This window comes from Uloborus diversus, chromosome 4, assembly GCF_026930045.1.
Source record: "Uloborus diversus isolate 005 chromosome 4, Udiv.v.3.1, whole genome shotgun sequence".
Lineage (NCBI taxonomy): Eukaryota > Metazoa > Arthropoda > Arachnida > Araneae > Uloboridae > Uloborus > Uloborus diversus.
This window is the reverse complement of record NC_072734.1, coordinates 112,579,963-112,599,561: the sequence shown is the minus strand read 5'-3', so window position 1 is coordinate 112,599,561 and position 19,599 is coordinate 112,579,963.

Below are 19,599 nucleotides of genomic sequence, written 5' to 3'. Positions count from 1 at the left end.
CTAAAAAATTAGATGCGTTAAAAATAAATAAATAAATAAATAAAATAAATAAATAAAATAAAATGGAAAAAAAATGAACGAACAAATAAAATAGCAGCACCTTTTAAACATAGCAGCTAATCCACTTTTTTCCATCAAAAAAAAAAAAAAAAAAAATCTTTAACCGCTTTCAAAATGAAAAAATAATAAGCTCATAAAAATAAATGCATCATATCAAATCGTTTCTTTTTCCCCTGTTGCCAAACGTATTTTTTCAATGAATTAATGTACTTACCAAAATAAATAAAAACAATAAAATGCCAACTTAAAAAAATAATTTTCATTGTCAAAAAAAAAAAAAAAAAACCTCTCCGCATAGCTTTATGTAGAAACATAAATGACTTCAAATTTATCCGCCTAAAACTGAGTACCTAAATTTAGAGTAAAAATAAAAACAAAGCACATCAACAATAATTATTTCACATTTAAAACCATGGTGTCGGCGTCGGAGTGAATCTCATTTTTGGATAAAGGAATCAGAGTCGAATATCCAAGAATCGGAGTCAGTCATTTTTCCTCCACGTATAATTTTTTGCCAAAGCTACGAAGTCAGAATCGAAGTCGGGAAGTCAGAGTCCGACTAACTATCGGGCACAGGAGTCGGAGTCAGGTGCCCCGAAATTCTCGGAGTCGGGAGTTGGTCGTCAAGAGTTGTTGTTGGTTCCAACAAAATTTGTTTGAAGTAAATCCGCCTTCAAGTACGGAATCTACATTGACTTTCAGTTTCCCTGTAGGCGCTAATGTTAAGGGATTTGAACTGTTCAAAATTGAATGGAAAATTGTTCAAATCAAAAAGATATTCTATATACAAGTTTTTCATCAAAAGCCTTTTCCCACGAAATTTGTTTGAAGCAAATTCGCCCCTAAGTTCGGAATTGCTTTGAATTTACCGTATGTTAACTTTTTTTTTTTGAACTGTTCAAAATTCAACAAAAAATAGTTCAAATCAAAAAGTGAAATGTAGGAATAAGAAGTCCTCGCCGAGATCTCTCGAACAACAACAACAAAAAAAAAAAAAAAAAAAATGTTCGAATCGGACTATTCACTCAAAAGTTATTAGGGGCAGGAAATATAGACAGACCGACAGACATTTTTCAAATCTCAATAGTCTACTTTCCAATTTTTAATTTTTTAATATTTATTTAATTATTTTTTTTATTCTTGACTTTTTTTGTTTTTTTGTAATATTTTCAAGATGCATTAAGCCTTCTTTCATGCTTTTTTCTTCTTTCTCTGACTTTTACTGGGAAAGTAGGCTAAAAACAGTTTAATACAAAGAGAGATTCAAAGTATTGTGGTGAATACCAGGGGCGCCGACTTGCAAAAATCATTGGGGGGGGGGGGGTGGCCCAGTCGTCACCGGGGTTTAGGGGGTTATGTAATCCCATGGAGGTTCCCCCCCAAATAAAGGTCGATTGTTGCGCCTTGAAAATGCCAATTTACATATTTTCTGGTGTGTATAATTTAAAAAACAAACAGTATGTGGCATGGCGTTTTCAAAGTAAAACAATCCAAAAATTGGTATACAAATTTTTCTGGTTCAACTAGACCATGTCACTTGTCTTAATAAGAGACATTCTTTTGTTCTATTTTATGGGGAGTCATGCAGTGCCGTAGCTAGGCATGGAAAAGGTAGGGCGCTTGACTTGCATTGAACGGCACTGCCAGAGACGCCGACTTAAAAAATATCGGGGGAAAGGGGGCATGCCGCAGGAAATTTTCTAAATTTGAGATGAAAAATAGTGAGTTTTAAAGTTTTTTTAAAATCATATAATCAACATTAGAACCTCGAAAACTCGACAAGCCCGACACATATTTTTTGGCTTCGAAAAACGGAAGAAATAAATGCAAACACACACAGTATTTTTGTAAAAAGGAAATTTAATTTACGCATGCTTTTTAAGACCAGTTGTTTTTACATTAGTGATATCGGCTAACATATTCAAGTGTAAACGCAGTCTCTCAATGTCTAGGTCATTTCTGAAAAACTCAGTTGATTTTTCAAAATGTTCTCTTCTCTTTCACCTCTGTTTAATAAAAGCAAGCACTCTTGTTCAACTGCAATTACCTGTGTGCGTCCAGTTGATGTAAATCGCCCAATAATGCAAAATTGCACCATTTTACAAACCTCAATGTATATTGCCTTGTAGTAAGTCAACTCTCGTCTTACGCGAGGGATGCATTCCAAGACCTCTCGCGTAGGTCGAATTTTCGCGTTGTGGAAAAGGGTATGTGTAAAATTTTTTATAAACGTACCCAATTATTTTAGACACTTGTAAACACCCCCTCAAACTGTTAAAAACCATCTCTTAACTAACTGTACATTACTGTCTCTTACATAAAGAACTGAATGTTTACTTGTATTTAAAAAAAAACGTTTTATTCAACATAAAATACTGCTACGATGTACAAAATCAATGATTAATGGGAAAGAAAGAAAAAATAAACCGGTATACGGTAGACACAGTATATAGTAAGAAAAGCAAATGCATCTTTAGTTGTACTGTATAGTCGATCAATTAATGATATTCGTACACAATACATGAGCAGTTTCCATTTTCATAAATTTTTGCAAGACACTACTCGGTGAATTTTTACGGATTTCCTTTTCTTGACTTGTAATTGTATGTACGGAAGAATCACTCATACCTAATTCTCGTGCTACCTTCAACGCATTTTTAGTTGACCATCAGCTTTTCAAGAAGCTCTAGCTTTTCTTTAATTGTCATGAAACTTTCTCTTTTTATCTTCACAAACTTTAGATGAAACAGCGCTCTTAGGTGTCATTATATTTCATTAACTTTCGCATTTAAAATGGAAAGGGAACTTCTACTCTCAGCGATGCTAAAAGGATAAAGATCCATTCATGAAAAAAAATTTTTTAGTACCAATAACAAAGCTGATACGAACACACCACGATTCCCTTCCGAGAATTTTCGTGTTGCGGTGAGGAATTCGCGTTAGGTCTGAATACTGGAGAAAAAATCGTGTTATAGCTATTTCGCATAAGTAGCGCGAGTCAAATGTTTTCCTTTGGGATTTTGAAAGTGTGCGGTAAGCTGCCTTCATTGTTTTCATACTTCTTTGGTACACGTCGATTCCGAGGAAGGGAAAGATCATCATTTTGTGAAGGTTTTCTTTTAAACACGATTCCCAAAAGTATTCAAAACTATCACGCCTCCCATTTTATATATAAATCAAACTCTCATATATATTTTTCCAGATCAGCAACACTTAGGTGAGCGCGCCGCAGCGCTGCCCACCGGCAACAGACTTTACCCATAAGTTCGCGCACTGGGATAAATTTTTACAGTACTCGCAGCACTGTAACACTATCATCATTCGCACCACTCGTTTTCAGTTAACCTGCTTACACAACCGTAATAATTATTTGTTTTAACTCATTACTGAATATATTTTACGAGGTAAACTATCTTCAAACAAGGAAAATAAAAGATAAATTTATGAGTTTAGAAAGCATAATGTAACTTATAATTTTCTTGATTTATTGGGGGGGGGGGGGCTCTGCCCCCTCAAAAATATTTTTGAGGGGGCTCGGGCCCCCTCAAGCCCCATGGAGTCGGCGCCACTGGGGAATACTCACACCAGAAGTTCTAAATATTTGAACGTAAAAATCGTAAGTAAATTAAAACTTGATCAAGAGACGCAGAAGGCACATTTAAATTAAAATGAAGTGGAATAAATAAGACCTAAGGTGTCTCTGATAATTATCACATCCTTTCAGAATGTTGAAAGTTCTTTTTCTGGGGCCGCAGATGCTTGTATTTCAAGAAAGCAAAAATATTAGGCTGGAAATTGAAAATTTTACTATGGAAAATCCAAGCAAATAATCGTGTTTGGCAAAAGAAAATTGAAAGAAAGTATATTACACCACAATATGTTTATCAACATTTAAAATGAAGATAGGGACGTAGCCAAATTGAGGGAAGAGTGGGGAATTCCAAAGTCTTCCTTTTTTACGTCCCCAAAGCTGACCTAGAATTGAGTTTTTTAAACTTGGGTCTTGAAAAAATTCCGGGAAAACACGTTCTCAAACGTATTAAAGATGTCCTACACATGAGTATTTAGGACTGCAATTTCTAAAAACCATGAGAGTGCTCCCAACGTAACCCCCCCCCCCCCCCAAAAAAAAAAAAACGCCCGCTCAATTAATCATTCATCATCAGCTGTTCAGCTTCGTGAAATCTGCCATTTGAAAAGACTTCCCACAACATCATCGCCGTTCTAATCGACAGAAATGAAAAAAAAAAAAAAAAGGAAATAATAAAATGAAAGAAATCGACCTATCACTTCCTTCTTTTTCTCAGTTCGGAAGTACGATCGTATTCATCAAGAGTTAGGATTTAGAAAGGAAAAACTAAAAAAAGTCCGAAAATTTTGCAGTTTTTCGCGAATTACGCAGCAAGCACAGGTTTTTAAAACTTCAAACTTAGACAAACATTACTAGTCCAGTCAATGAGTGCTCAAAACAGGGGTGTAGTGGGCATGGAATATGCGATAATCTTTGACTTCAGAATATTGTTAGGGGTAGTTAGTAAGAAAACATACTAAAAGTCCCCGCCTCTGGGGGGTGAGCTAAAGGTGGGAGATTGAGGGAAAGAAAATTTTGGGCTTTTCGAGATAATGTCGGAAACGGTGGAAAAAATGGGTTTAAAATAAAAATTCAAGCTAAATAAACTTACTATGAAACTGTTTCTACACATATTTGCCCAATTTCCAATAATTTTCTGGATATATGTGTGAAAAATCGATTATTTTCAGAAAAATTCTCTCTTTTTGTCAAACATTTGCTCCTAATGCCTCCCAGGATGAGTATTCATGAAAATTGTCAATTGCAAAGTTGTAGAGCTTTAAATTTCCTTCAATTTGATATGCTATTTTATTATATTTTATTCAATCAATCAAAAGTTACAGAATTTCAAACGCATTTTCATGGCAAAAAATGGAACACTTGCCATTCACAAGTTTCAAACTGATGACTCGAAAGGAACGCGCACTTCCTCTTTCTTTAATGAATTCGACAATCTTGATGAACAGTAAAGAAGTATTTGTGGATAACGACAACACAAATGATGTTTAAGGGGCGGGGGCGTTCAATTGCGACTTTGTGATAAGGGGGATAGTCCAGTCCAGTGGTTGGAAAAACTACATTTTTTTTGTAGCGAACTACAACTACAACTACTTTAACACAAATGTAGTTAACTGCAACTACAACTACTTTTTTCAAAATGTAGCAACTACAAACTACTTTTGAAATGTAGTCGCTACTTCGCTACTTTTCAAAAAATAAATAAATAACATACACATAATACACGCCGTTCGCGGATTGAATAAAAAAAATGTTGAGATTGATATATTGGTTCATTTGAACATGGAATATTGCTATAAATTATCTATTCTTTCTCTCCTTTACTGAAACGATTCGTCAATTCAAACATTGTATACCATTTGCAAATATTCCCCGCAAGAAAGGACTTAAATGTGGAATTAATTCAACTTTCAAATTTTTAATCCTTTCCTGACAGTAAATAGTATTTCATTCAAGAAGTGTAACTCGGCTACTTGAAATTGAGATAAATCTAGTCATAATTTGATTTAAATTTTACATAGACATACATATACATAAAATTTATTTAGATGATGAAAAGCATCATCTTTTAAACAAAAGAGAAGAACTTTAATTTTCATTATATGAGTTAATTTTAGAAGAAATTATATTTCGTAGGAATTAATTGCTTTTGAGCTTCAAGCTACGGTTCCGGACCTGGACACATCTCTTTTCTAATGCCCCTGACAAAATAAAATAACGAATTTTTCAATTTTACCGAATAATCTCAAAAACTCAGAACATTTAATAATTGACTTTTAATATGTTAATAAATGAACACCCAATCAGTAAAAAAGAAAAAAACGAGCTGATGTGTGCCTCACATGACTTCCTTTTACTCCATTTTAATGTCATTTTCCCATTATTGGCAATTTTAATGTGATTCAATAGTTTAATCTCTAAATATTAAAAACGATGGCCAAATTAAAACCAGATAAAAAAAAATCGCCAAATTTTCCGCCAAGTTGGCGACAAAACTTGGCGACCAAAAGACTGGCGATATATCGCCAAGTGTCCGCCAAATTGTAACACCACTTAAGTTTGCATTGATATTAACAATGATTTCCCCCCAAAAAGGTGCAAAAGACTCCCTTAGGAACATCCGAAAGCAACCAAAAGGGGAGGTGCACAACTAGACCCCACTACGAGTCTATGTACCAAATTTCAACTTTCTAGGACATACCATTTTTGAGTTATGCGAGATACATACGCACATACGCACATACACACATACGCACATACATACAGACGTCACGAGAAAAGTCGTTGTAATTACCTCGGTGATGGTCAAAATGGATATTTCGCGTGTCTATACATTCTTAGGCACTTTTCCGCATGTGGTCGAATCGAAAAAAAAACTCAACATTCATTTGGGGGTGAGCAAAATGGAAATTAAGGGCGATTTTTGAGTGAAAATTTTTTCGCGAATACAATACTTCCTTTTTTGTAAAAGGAAGTAAAAAGAAATATGAAAAATACCCCAAACGGTTCTACTAATTATCCGAAACATGTAACATAACTAAAAACTTACTTTACTTCAATGTGCATTTTTTAGCAACAGTGGACTCGGGCTACAACGCAATTCGACTAACACGAAATGTCTATATAGCGAGTTTTACTCGAGAAACGAATTTTGCAGCTGACGCGAATTCCTCACCCGCTATACGAAAATTTTTGGAGCAGAAGCGCAGGGTTTATATCACCCTCTTTCTTGGGTACTAAATATTAGTTTCGTGAATGGAATTTCCCTTTGGCATCACTGAAAGCCAAAATTCCCCGCACCGTAGAGTCGAAACATCAGATTGCTAACGTACAAATCGCCGCTCCGCATTTTTTTTTTTTTCGAAATATTAAGTATTAAGTTGATGAAACATAATTTCACATAAGAGGGCTGTTTATCTAAAGTTAGAAATGTATCCCTCGCGTAAGTTGAGGTTCGACTGCATGTGCAAATGGCATTGATACCGAAAGCTTTTTGCTTAACGGGCAAAGTTTGCATGAAACGGAATAAATTCGTTTTTTTCTTTCTAAGCCATGCTCTACTCAAGGGGAATATTGGGAAAATGTTAAAGTTTCTATGCCAAACAAACTAATGGCGTCAAACAGATACAACGTATGGCGTCAAACAGATACTACGTATGGCGTCAAAATAATATATCAGAGGTCAGCTCATATTTTTCAGTGTTACGAATCTCATTGGTGCAAGTTTTACTCGCGTAATAATTGCACCAGTCAAATTCGTTTGAAAACGCGTTTTTTTTTTCTTTTTTTCTTTTTTTTTTTTTAACTTTATTCAAAAGTAGTTTCCAGAAATCGCTACAAACTACTTTTTTTTGTAGCGAACTACTCGCTACTCTACTTTTTTTAAAAAGTAGTGCGCTACACTACAAACTACTAAAAAATGTAGCTACTACAGTAGCGTCGCTACTTGTAGCGCGCTACTTCCAACCACTGGTCCAGTCAATAGATACATTTTACCTTACAAAAAATGGGGTCAAAGATTTTTTTTTTTAATTTGTACATATTGATGCTGACATGAGAAAACCAAGTTATCCAACACGAAAGACCCCGGGAGAACTTTTGGGGGCCGAAAAACCTCAAAAATTTATGACTTTTTTTGTTTTTTCCAAAATGTCTCCGAAATGGTTCAACTTAGGAAAAAATATCAAATAAAAAGTTCAAAGAACATTAAATTTCCTACAACTTTTGTACTTACAACTTTTTTGTAGCACAAATAACAAGCGTGCTATAGCTCTTTGAAAATAGGCAGTTTTCCTCCACTCCGCAAAAAAAAAGCATTCACACCGAAAACAAGGCGTCACAATTATTAGAACTCGAATAGAAACTTTAGTTTCTGAGAGTTTATCGACAGTTTGAGTTTCCTGCTCCTTCCCCACTGCTCACCGACTAACATTTCCGGTCTGACAGGGGTAGTCTTCATCAAACTCCAATAGCAGATGATATATTGCATTTTGTAACTGGACTACACATTATATACATTCATTTGAGGCGTATAATTCGTGCATTCTAGTCTAATTACTACAAACAAAGATGCGATCTTTAAATATTAATGTGAAGGAATGAATATTAGGCAGCTAATATGCAAACAATCAACACAATCATGCATCCTATGTTGATACAATAATAATAATAAAGTCTCCCCCCACCACTCATGAACTAATATTTCAGATCTGATAGAGGTAGTCTTCATCAGACTCCAATATTATTTGATTTATATTTCAGTTTGTAATTTCATTACATAATCTACACATTCATTTAAAGCACATAATTCGTACCATCTTTTCTAACTATTACAAGTGAAAATGCGATAGTTGAATATAAATGTGAATTAATAAATATTAGGGTTCTAATAAGCAAACAATAGACACAATAATGCACAAATGAAGGTACAATAGTAATGCGTAATGAACACTTTGTAAATATTCTGCAGAAACTGACCCAAAAGAATTACCTTAACAAAATGAAAATCCAACTGTAGAAGTTTGATACGTACATCTAAATTACAGGGAGATTCATTCGACCTTAGAGCAAATAGATAAAAGACAACAAAATATGTTCTTTATCTTCTTTGAAGCCATTTTGAAGGCCCAGGTTCTCCTTGTTCAGAATCTGTAGGGGGTAGAAAGAATCTGTGGTCCTTGAATTGTTTATCTCCTTGTTGCTGTGATTCCAAAAGCTCCTGGAACAAATCATCTTCTGCAGTCTCATCCAAAGATGAAATTTGTGCAATATTTTCACTATTTATGCCACTGCAGTGTTTGCATATGCTGGAGCATTTCAAACCCACCTTGCAACAAGAACAGGCTCTAGTACAATTTTTCTTGCAGGTATAATAAGAAGATTGTATCAACAATCTTCAAAGGATTGTATCTTATTGTACCTCCAAGAAAGCAGGCATAAATTGTGAAAATGTTGCACAAATTTCATCTTTGGATAATGAGACTGCAGAAGATGATTTGTTCCAGGAGCTTTTGGAATCACAGCAACAAGGAGATGAATAATTCAAAGATCACAGATTCTTTCTACCCCCCGTCTGAGGAGCTGAATCTCTTTTCAAGTCAACAGGCAATAGACCTTGCATTCTGTGTTCCCAACCCCATTTCTCTAGATCAACTATGTTACCCAACCAACTTAGAATTTGCTGGTAGCACCAATATAAATGATAACGTCCAGCATTTTTTTTTTTTTTTTTTTTTGCACGCTGGAGGTAGCCCTGCAAGATTTATTTTGGCTCTATATACTGGTTTCATAAAAAGATTAAATCGCAAAGTATTCAAAGATAGGTTCAAATACCTTACGTCACCTGTGTATAATATTTTCAAAATATTTTCTCCAGCTGCAGCTACAGCATCATGATGACTGATTGCATCCATAAATACTTCAATAGCTTCCGAAATTTCAGGAATTTTTTTGAGTATGCTACACAACTTAATTTTGCCTTGGCCAAAGATTGCCGATGTCGTATCACACCCGCTAAACGCATAGATAAAAAGAATATTGCTAAAGGATTTAGAGGGGGGGAAAACAAATCACAAGTATTCCCTCTTCCAGGTTTTAAAAAGAACAAGTTGTTGAAAGGCTGTCCTAAAGCTGTCATCAGCACCATCAGATCCATATCCTCGCCCGCTATAACAATCTTTTCAATTTCCTTCACCTTTGAAAGAACAGTAAGTAAGTCGGCATCTTCTTGAGCCTGCCTGGCTTCAATGTCACCCTCTTCGAAATACGTCTTAAGAAGTTGGATAAGACGATTCTTGTTGTTATAATTTGCCAAAAATCTTTCTTGAGGAATTTAGCTTACCAAGTTAGGTTAAACCATTATTTCAAGGGAAGAGATTGATTCCAAATTGATATAGCATTTGTGACAGGCAGTGTGAATTGTCAATTCTTTTAAGTCCTTCAAAAATCACTGATGTTCCTCATTTTGACGTTTTGCACTGCATCTCTGAAGATTTTCTATTCCGTTCTCCTTCACAATCCTTATTTCGCCTTCATTCAAACTGATTTTGCAAATAAAAAAAAACATCTTGGTCAGGCGTAATCATTTCTACAAAAAAAAAAAAAAAAAAATGTAATACAGAACACACAGATTGATAAAACATACTCTTGCTCGAACTCTGAAGTGACCAATACGCGTAGCTATTGAGTCGATACATCGCATTTGGAGGAAAAAAAAAGGGATAGAATGGGGGTGTTTTGTTTATGTTAAAGGGTAAAGAGGCTGATTTACCCTCAGTTGTGAAAGACAAATCATTTCCAAGGTCAGGCAGCCGGCGTTTCTCCTTTTTTCCTCCGTTATCCGATGCGCCTTTACGCACTTTGCTGAGGGGTTCAGAAAAAGTGTGACTTTCAAGAAGTTGTAACTCACTTGCTTTTCATGCTACAAAAATGTTGTAATGAAAAGTTGAAGGAAATTTAATCATCTTCAACATTTACATTCGAAGTTTTTCTCTAACTTTAACCATTTTTGAGATATTTTGGAAATACCACAAAAAGTCACAAATTTTTGCTGGTTTTCGGCCCCCAAAACTTCTCCCGAGGTCTTTCGTGTTGGATAACTTGGTTTTTTTCATATTGGCACTAGTATATACAAATTAAAAAAAAAAATCTTTGACCCCATTTTTTGTGAGGCAAGCCCGTTTTTTTCTACCTATTGACTGGACTAGGAAGGAAAGAGTAAGAAGTGTAGCATCAAGCATTTTTTAATACGAATATGTTTATAAAAATTAGTTCATGAAAAGTACTTTGTGACAAATGGGGGAGGGAGTCAAAAATGTTGAAAAAAAAGTGTAAAATCATTTCTGGACAGCCCCTTACCAAGAAATCGGACGAAGATTTGCAGAACTACGTATATGCAGTATGAATTAGCACCATACACATGGCATTATTTAACGAAAGTGAACTGAGGAAGTGCAGAAAGCCAGCACTTCCTCAGTAAGAAATTTCTTAGATGTAATTAATAAGTAAACATACTGAAAGTCCTCGACCCTGGGGGGTGGGGCAGGTAAATGAGGAAGCCAAATTTTTTGGTTTTCGATTATGTATCAGAAACGGCAGGAAAAAATGTGTCCAGAATAAAAGTGATAGTTAGCTAAATTTATTGAGAAATTGTTTATGTCAAATTTCCAGTGCTTTTTTAGTTATGCGTTTTTGAAAACCCTTTTCCCTTTTTCCCCCTTTTCGGGGGAAAAAATTATCCAGTTCTTTTTGTCTCAGAGTGTCTGTGCCAAGCAGGCGCTTCAAGGGATCTTGTGCAGCAATCATATGACACGGACCCTGACGTTTTTCCGAGTCTTGAAAATCCACCAGATGAACACTTGAACTGCAGATTCAAACCTGATACCAAAGAAATACGAAGCATATGCCCAAACACCGCGATTCCCAGCTGACAAGCAATAAAAAACTATGAAGTTCTAGCATTTACTCAATTTCGCCATTCTTATTAAAATGAACATATGACGCTATAGCATGATAATGAAAATTTTAATAATAGAGATAAGGTAAATGTAGCTGACCGGCAGCACCTTTTGTAATTATAGTTTTTATTACATTATTACAAATCATATTTTGAAAGTGTTTATATGGAATATGGACTGACAGTAATTAGAAAATGAAAATATCATCTTTAAGGTGACAGCTTGATTTTATTCTGAGGCGGAAGAGTCATGTCACCAGCAGTGGAAAAGTTGTTCTAAGAAATTGGTAAAGTATTGATGTCATCGTCGTCCCCTTCGTCCTGGATAAATATTTTGATTCTGTTGTTGCAATTGCCCTTGCAATGCAAGCTTGCGACGGAGTAGCTTAACGTTTATTTTCTACAAGTGATCTTCCGGTCACTTGTAGAAAAGCAATCGGTCAAAATCATCTTCAAAATTCCGTCAGGAGCAACATCCGATTCCGAGAGTTTCGGCACGAGTCGGTCATTCCTCCTTTTCCAAATCCCCAATCCGGTACTTCACCATTAAGTTCCTAGCTACAGGTTAACCTGGTGGTACGGCAGATTTTGAGATCAGTCTTGATGTTTGCAGCTACTTTGATAAATGATCTGTAACGAACTCATTGAGGGACTTTTCTGTGGCTGGAGCACCATACCATGAGAGATACATATGACCCCAGCAACCTCAATGGATTCAGGGGAAGAACTGTTGATATATACCTTAGATACATGTTGTATGATTTTAGATTTCTGGTACATTTTGACAGCAGAATGTTGTGATCATTTGGGGATTTGGCTACCAAGAGGACAACCAGGAGGATTTCCTCTCAAATGATGTAGCAACCGAAGAATTTTCCCATCTGATGATAGCCATCTTCGCAATATCAACGTCAACATCACCTAAAGCTCAAAACGTATTTGTCTCGTTTCTCAACAGCTTCAACATTAGCGGATTTGTCTCGTTTTTCAACAGTTTCAACATTAGCGGAATTGTCGGCTGACTGTTATTAAGAAAGTTGGACAGAAACCTTCTTGTTTGACCATAGTTTCAATTTTCTGACATTGATGTCCATATGATTTATACGATCGTCTCTTTTTGCCTATCAGTTTTGTCGACTAGGTATCCTCAGTAACAACAAATTCAAATTTAATTAAACCAATGTCGATATCAATTTTCTTAAACAGTATGTATAGTGCTGACTTTTTGCACGTCCTCAATCCATCAATTCTTACTACATAAACGTAATTTTCCCAAACTTTGTCCGATTCCTTGGTAAAGGGCTGTCTATAAATAATGTCACTTTTTTTCAACACTTTTAACCCTCTCCCCCATTTGTCACAAAGTTCGTTTTACAAGCTACTTTTCATAAACATATTCATATTAAAAAATGCTTGATGTCACACATCTTACTCTTTCTTTCCCCCTTGTCACAAAGTCGCAATTTCACGACAACCTCCGCCCCTTAAACACCATTTGTGTTGTAGTAATCCACAAATACTTCTTTATTGTCCATCAGAATTGTCGAATTCATTGAAAAAAGAGAAAGTGCGCGATCCTTTCGAGTCAGTAAAAATTTGTGAATTGCAAGTTTCCATTTTTTGGCATGAAAGTGTGTGTTTGAAATTCTGTAACTTTTGATTGTTCGAATAAAATATAATAAAATAGCATATAAAATTGAAGGAAATTTAAGGCTCTACAACTTTGTCATTGACAATTTTCATGAATACTGATCCTGGGAGACACTAGGAGCAATGTTCGACAAAAAGAGGGAATTTTTCCGAAAATCATCGATTTTTCATAACATATACCCAGAAAATTATTGGCAATTTGACAAATATGTGTAGAAACAGTTTCATAGTAAGTTTATTTAGCTTGAATTTTTATTTTAAATACATTTTTTCCATCGTTTCCGACATTTTCTCCAAAAATCCAAAATTTTCTTCCCCTCCTCCCTCCCACCTTTAGCTCACCCCCCAGGGTCGGGGACTTTTAGCATGTTTACTTACTAACTACCCCTAACAATATTCTGAAGTCAAAAATTATCGCATATTCCATGCACGCTACAATGTGTTCATTGACTGGACTATACCCTAATTGACCCAAACAACATATTAAAAAATCAGAACTACAGTAAACCCTCGTTTTACGCGGTTTTCCATTATACGCGGTTTAAGATTTGACACCTTTATTTTATACGAGCAAAAATACCCGGCGTTACCTGGGTCAGAAATAAATGTAAGAAACAATCGCTACTTTCTTTCGTTTTCTGTTTTAACTGAAACAACTCAAAACATATCACTTTGACGTGATTAAAAATCGAACTTCTTCCTTACCCATTAAAGTAAAATAGCAATAAGTATAAAGAACGAACAAATATTCATTTAGAAACGAAAGCACGAATTTAAGAATATAAAAATTTGAAGAATTTCCAAAATATAAACTAACAAAAACAAAGATCACTGAAAAATTCGTGCGCTTTATTTAATTAAATAGTACACACTCAAAAGAAAAAAAAAGCTCTCTACTATGTTTCTTTAACGATGCAAAAAGTAGAGTTTCCAAATGTTTAAACGACTTTAAACTCATGTCTGCTCCGGAGAAGCCTTGATTCAAAAATTTCATTATGATTACTTTTATTATTGCTGTTGTTAGACAACGAATTTTTGTAACAATGGGTTTTATATTCGCAACTTCAAAGCTCGAATACACTACCTTGCGGTGATTACCAATACTAAACAAAAAGGTAAAACATTCCATTCCACGAGTTTTCTTTGGGGTAAATTTCCGGCTTCAAGCAGTTTGTGGTGTAATGTAATTTCAGAAGAATAAAAAAGAAAGCTTCGCACAAATACGATGAAAAAGTACTGTCATTCACTAAACGTCAAAGCAAGTTATAAGTTATGGCATTTGTTTGTTTCACCTTTTTTCATCCGCCATTAGACAGTTGTTGCTGCGCCCCCATAATTTATTGGAGTTGCGAATTTAATTATTTAATGGGGAAATGATATGAAATTTATTGTTTTCCATCATACCTTTTTACAACTAAGTTTTTAAGGAATAAATTAGAGCCTAAGTTGCTCCCTCATAATGTATCTATCTATGGTGAAAAAATGGTTAAAATCTGTCCAGTAGTTTTGAAGTTTACCCCGGACATCCGGACAGAGATTAGCCCTTTATGTATAAGGATGAGGATGCAATTCCTAAGAAAGCAATGTCATGCTTGCTCCAGAGAGGCCTTGTTACAAAATTTACATTATGATTACTTTTAATATTGCTGTTGTTAGGCAACGAATTTTCGAAACAATGGGTTTAATCTTTAATCATTTGATGTGGAAATTACATGACATCTACTGTTTTCGATCACGACCTTCTTAAACTAAGTTTTTTAGTGATAAATTATAGCCTAAATTGTTCTCCGATTATGTAGCTATCTACGGTGAAAAAATGGTTAAAATCCCTCCAGTAGTTTTGAAGTTTACCCCGGACATCAGGACAGAGATTAGCCCTTTATGTATAAAGATTAAGCGAATGAGTTTCGGTTTTACGCGGATACGGAAAGGCAAACAAATAACATTTTCCCCTCTTTTAAAATCGAAACTCCTAAGTATTACAAATTACACGTAATAAACTGCATTTTGGAGTGCTAATAATCGAGCCTGGGCCACTGGAGACATTTTATGCGATTGGTTCCGAAGCTCTTTCCAGAAGTAAAGTTATTAAACTCACACAGTTCAGAACTCACTAGAAGAAGCGCTTTTAGGAATGACAAAGGAGGCCAAAACCGACGAGGATACCCACATTGATGACACACAACCAAAAACGTTCACATTGAAATTTTTGAGCCATTCCTAGACAATAGAAATGATCTTTCTGATTTGTTAGTCAAGGAAGATTCTATCATGGAAATGACGCAAGTGGTCATGGATGCGTTAATGTTCTGCAAAGAATTACAGAGAAAAATTCTTAATGATTGCCAAAAGACTATCATAGCCAGCTTGTCTTTATAAACAGAACACGAAATTAATTTATGTTTTTTTTTATGCATGTTGCGCATAAAAATTGATATAGGTACATATTAAACTTATTATGCAATTAGTATCACTAGAATGAAGCATTTTTTTATCTAAGGAATCTAACCTCTATTTTAACATTACTATTAGGTTTCAATAAATGCGGTTTCGATTTACGCGGCATTTCCGTGGAACATAATCCCCGCGTAAAACGAGGGTCTACTGCACATCGTGCTTTGCAATTTTAGACCCTTTTTACTTCTTTTTACAAAAAAGGAAATATTATATTCGCGAAAAAATTTTCACTCAAAAATCGGCCTTAATTTCCATTTTTTTCACCCCCGAATGAATGTTGAGTTTTTTTTTCGACCCAACCACACGTGGATATGTGCCTAGGAACCTACAGACACTCGAAATATCTATTTTGACAACCCCCGAGTTAATTACAACGAATTTTCTCGTGACGTCCGTATGTACGTATGTATATGTGCGTATGAGCGTATGTGTGTATGTATCTCGCATAACTCAAAAACGGTATGTCCTAGAAAGTTGAAATTTGGTACGTAGACTCCTAGTGGGACCTACTTGTGCACCTTGTATTTTGGTTGCATTCGGATGTTTCTAAGGGGGTTTTTGCCCCTTTTTTGGGGTGGGGGAATCATTGTTAATTTCGATGTAAACTCAAGTGGTGTTATAATTTGTCGGACACTTGGCAATGTATCGCCAGTCTTTAGGTCCCTAAGTTTTGTCGCCAACTTGGCGACAAATTTGGCGATTTTTTTAAATTTTAAATTTGATTTTAATTTGGCCACTGTTATTGATATTTTAGAGAGTAAACAATTGAATCACTTTAAAATTGCCAATGATGGGGAAATGATATTAAATTGGAGTAAAAGGAAGTCATGTGATGCACACATCAGCTCGTTTTGTATAATATGACTGGACTAAACTAGTGTGTCTCCATCTAGATTTTTTTTTTTTTTTGGCTAACAAGGGTCAAAATGATCAACGCTTTGGCAAAACATCGGGAAACTCGCAAAGATTTAAAATTTTTATTTGTTGCCATCTGCTATTTGTTTATAAATAAAATATTGGAATAATTTCAGCAAGGATTTTGCAATGATTTTCAATTTCGCTCTTTGATTTTTTTGCAAGGGTATTTCGGTAATTGGGAAATTGGCGATTGAAAAATGGAAGGGTGAAACTTTGGGGTTATAGGTATTTTTTGACTCCCAATTTTGAAAAAAAAATGTAAAAAATAGGAAAAAAAATTCTGGAAAGTGACGTCCCCATTGTACATCTAGCAGTTTCGGCGGCTCAAGGTGCATTTTGGGGGGGGGGGGGGGGGGATGCACCATGTGAAACCAGCAAAACATTTCTCATTTTGCCAATTATTGCCGAAATATGACCTAATAGGGACATCGCATTGCCGTTGCATCATATCGTATTGCAGTAAAACCTTCCTGAATGGAGGCCATAGAGTAATTTCTTTACTCTATGATGGAGGCAGAACAGCTCATTCAGCAATTAAGCTGCCACTGAATATTCAAAATATAACCCAACCAGCAGTGTGCATCAAAAGATAACGAGGCACTCTGTTGCTCTCTTCAAGTGATTTCAGACAAACATTTCCGTCATCCTACTCGTACATTTAAAAGTCCTAATGAGATTAAAGTTTACTTGAAATCATCGCCACTGTATCGTAATGTTGAAAAGGTCCAGCTAAAAACATGTACGTCCAAGCGATACAAGATCCATTTGCTGACAAATTATCGGACCTATTGTTAGATATCTACGATGGAAAAATTGCTGTCTATAAAAATACTGAATGCATAAAATTGCCCCTTTAATTTCTGCACCATCGTTGATTCGAAAAAAATTCTCATTGACCGCATATTTCCCGATGTTGCATGCGTGACTTCGAGATACGGCCTGGCGACTTGGTATCATACAAATTGAGTGATACAGTTTGCGATCAAGGTCTGCCGGGTCAGCTAGTTATCATTATAAAATTTTCATGGGGTGTAATAAAAATTACTTGGCTGAAAATTTGATACTATTAAACGGAAAAGGAATACTCTAAACATGCAATTTTGATTCATGCCATTTTTTTAAAAAGCGTTTTTACTTTTCAAACGGCTATTTCGCTGTTCATCCGTTTTACCAGTCGGTCACAACAGTTTGGCGAACTCTGTCCCAAATAACTGAATAAGGCCCTCTGTCTAATTTATTTTTTTGAAAATGCAAGCACTTCGGGGGAAAGAAAATAAAAAACGAGTATCCCGTCATGCATAGAGAAACACATTCAAAGTAGCAGTAGGATTAGTCAGCCGCTGGACCAATGCCGCCATCCATGAAAAGAACAAGCTGCAGGGAGGGAAAACGGAAAAATTAAAATACGTGAAACAATTTATTGCATCCGCTGTAGAAATGTCATCAATGATGTAAATACCGGCGTTGATTGATAAGTATTTAACGATCGGAGATGGTTCGAACTGGTTGACGGGTGAATGAATGGAACGGGCGTGCTCCAAAGAACGCAGTAAGGTTTTCAGCAATGTTTCAAAAACGAGGTTGTCAATACCTCGGTGAAAATAACAAAAAAGAATTGTCACAAAACACGGAATACGTTGAGTTTTGATGTACTACGTTGGTGTTCAACTGCAGAACAACTAGAAGCTTTACAAGCAACGATTAAATTAAAAATTTTAAAAACCCCGACTGAGTCGCAACTGTAGAATCAAGAGAGAAAATAGAAAATCCTTTTAAAAGCCTTATATTATTAAAAATCAATGTCAAGTATTTTATTTGCTATTGAATAGAAACTTGCAACAAAAAAGATTAAAATATCATTTTAAATCATTGCTTTTAATTTCCTTGTCGACGAACTATGAATTCGTTTATAAATCGCGTGAATAAGGCTTAGCTCTGTTATTAAAATCTGCATTAAAAAACGTTATAATTCGAATTCTATGAAACATGAAAGTTCCAAACACATTTTATCTGACGCGGGAAAAAAATCTCTTTATTTTGGTATTAAATTTTAAAAATTTTAACTATGTTTTCACTTCAAAAATCGCGAAAAACCTTTTAGACGTTTTTAATTAATATCTTCGTTAATTAATGTCATTCAAAGATGCCACCTAGCTAAGAACACTATCGATCAACTCTCCTTTCGGACATTGTTTTTTCTTCTAAATCGGTCCATCCGTTTAGGCGCTAGAGTGCTACAGACAGATACACAGACACGTCAAACTTATAACACCCTTCCTTTGTTTGTCGGGGGTTAAAGATACAAAAAAAAAAAAAAAGGTTGGAGTGATTGGAGTAGTTCTTGACACTAGGTAACTTATAACAAGGGTTGGAAAAATATAGGTTGAAAGTAGGTCACGTTTTTGACCAATTGACTTACTTAGACTGAATGGCTTTTTGACTTACTCTCAATCGATTTCATTGCACACACCAACATGCCAACACCACTTTAATTTTACTCGCACAGAATAATTAAAACTTCATCATGGTTCTTTTGCTTTCAATTTCTCTTTGCTCCAGTGGTCATTAGTGCTGGATTTATGGATAGGGGGGAGCAAGCTTGGACCTTGCCTTGGGCGGCAAATTGACCCGATTGCTGTGTTTTTTTTTTTTTTGAAACTAATTGTAAAAACTTGAAGAAAGACAAGTAGGGGCGCTAGTTTCAAGTGTGTGACAGCCAACATAATCCACACTTCGAAAGAAAAAAAGTTGCTAAATAAATTTTAATAGTTTTGAGCCTTCAATCTGTAATCACATTGATTACTATAAAATATAGTTTGGAGTGCTAGTTGAACTATTTGACTCCTGAAAATTTTGGGTCTTAGCGTTATATTATGGCGTATTTCTAGATTCTAATTTGACCCGAATATAGTCATCTCTCTTGGTTATAAAACAAACTATAGCTAGTCCTTTATCTAATTTTACCTATCGT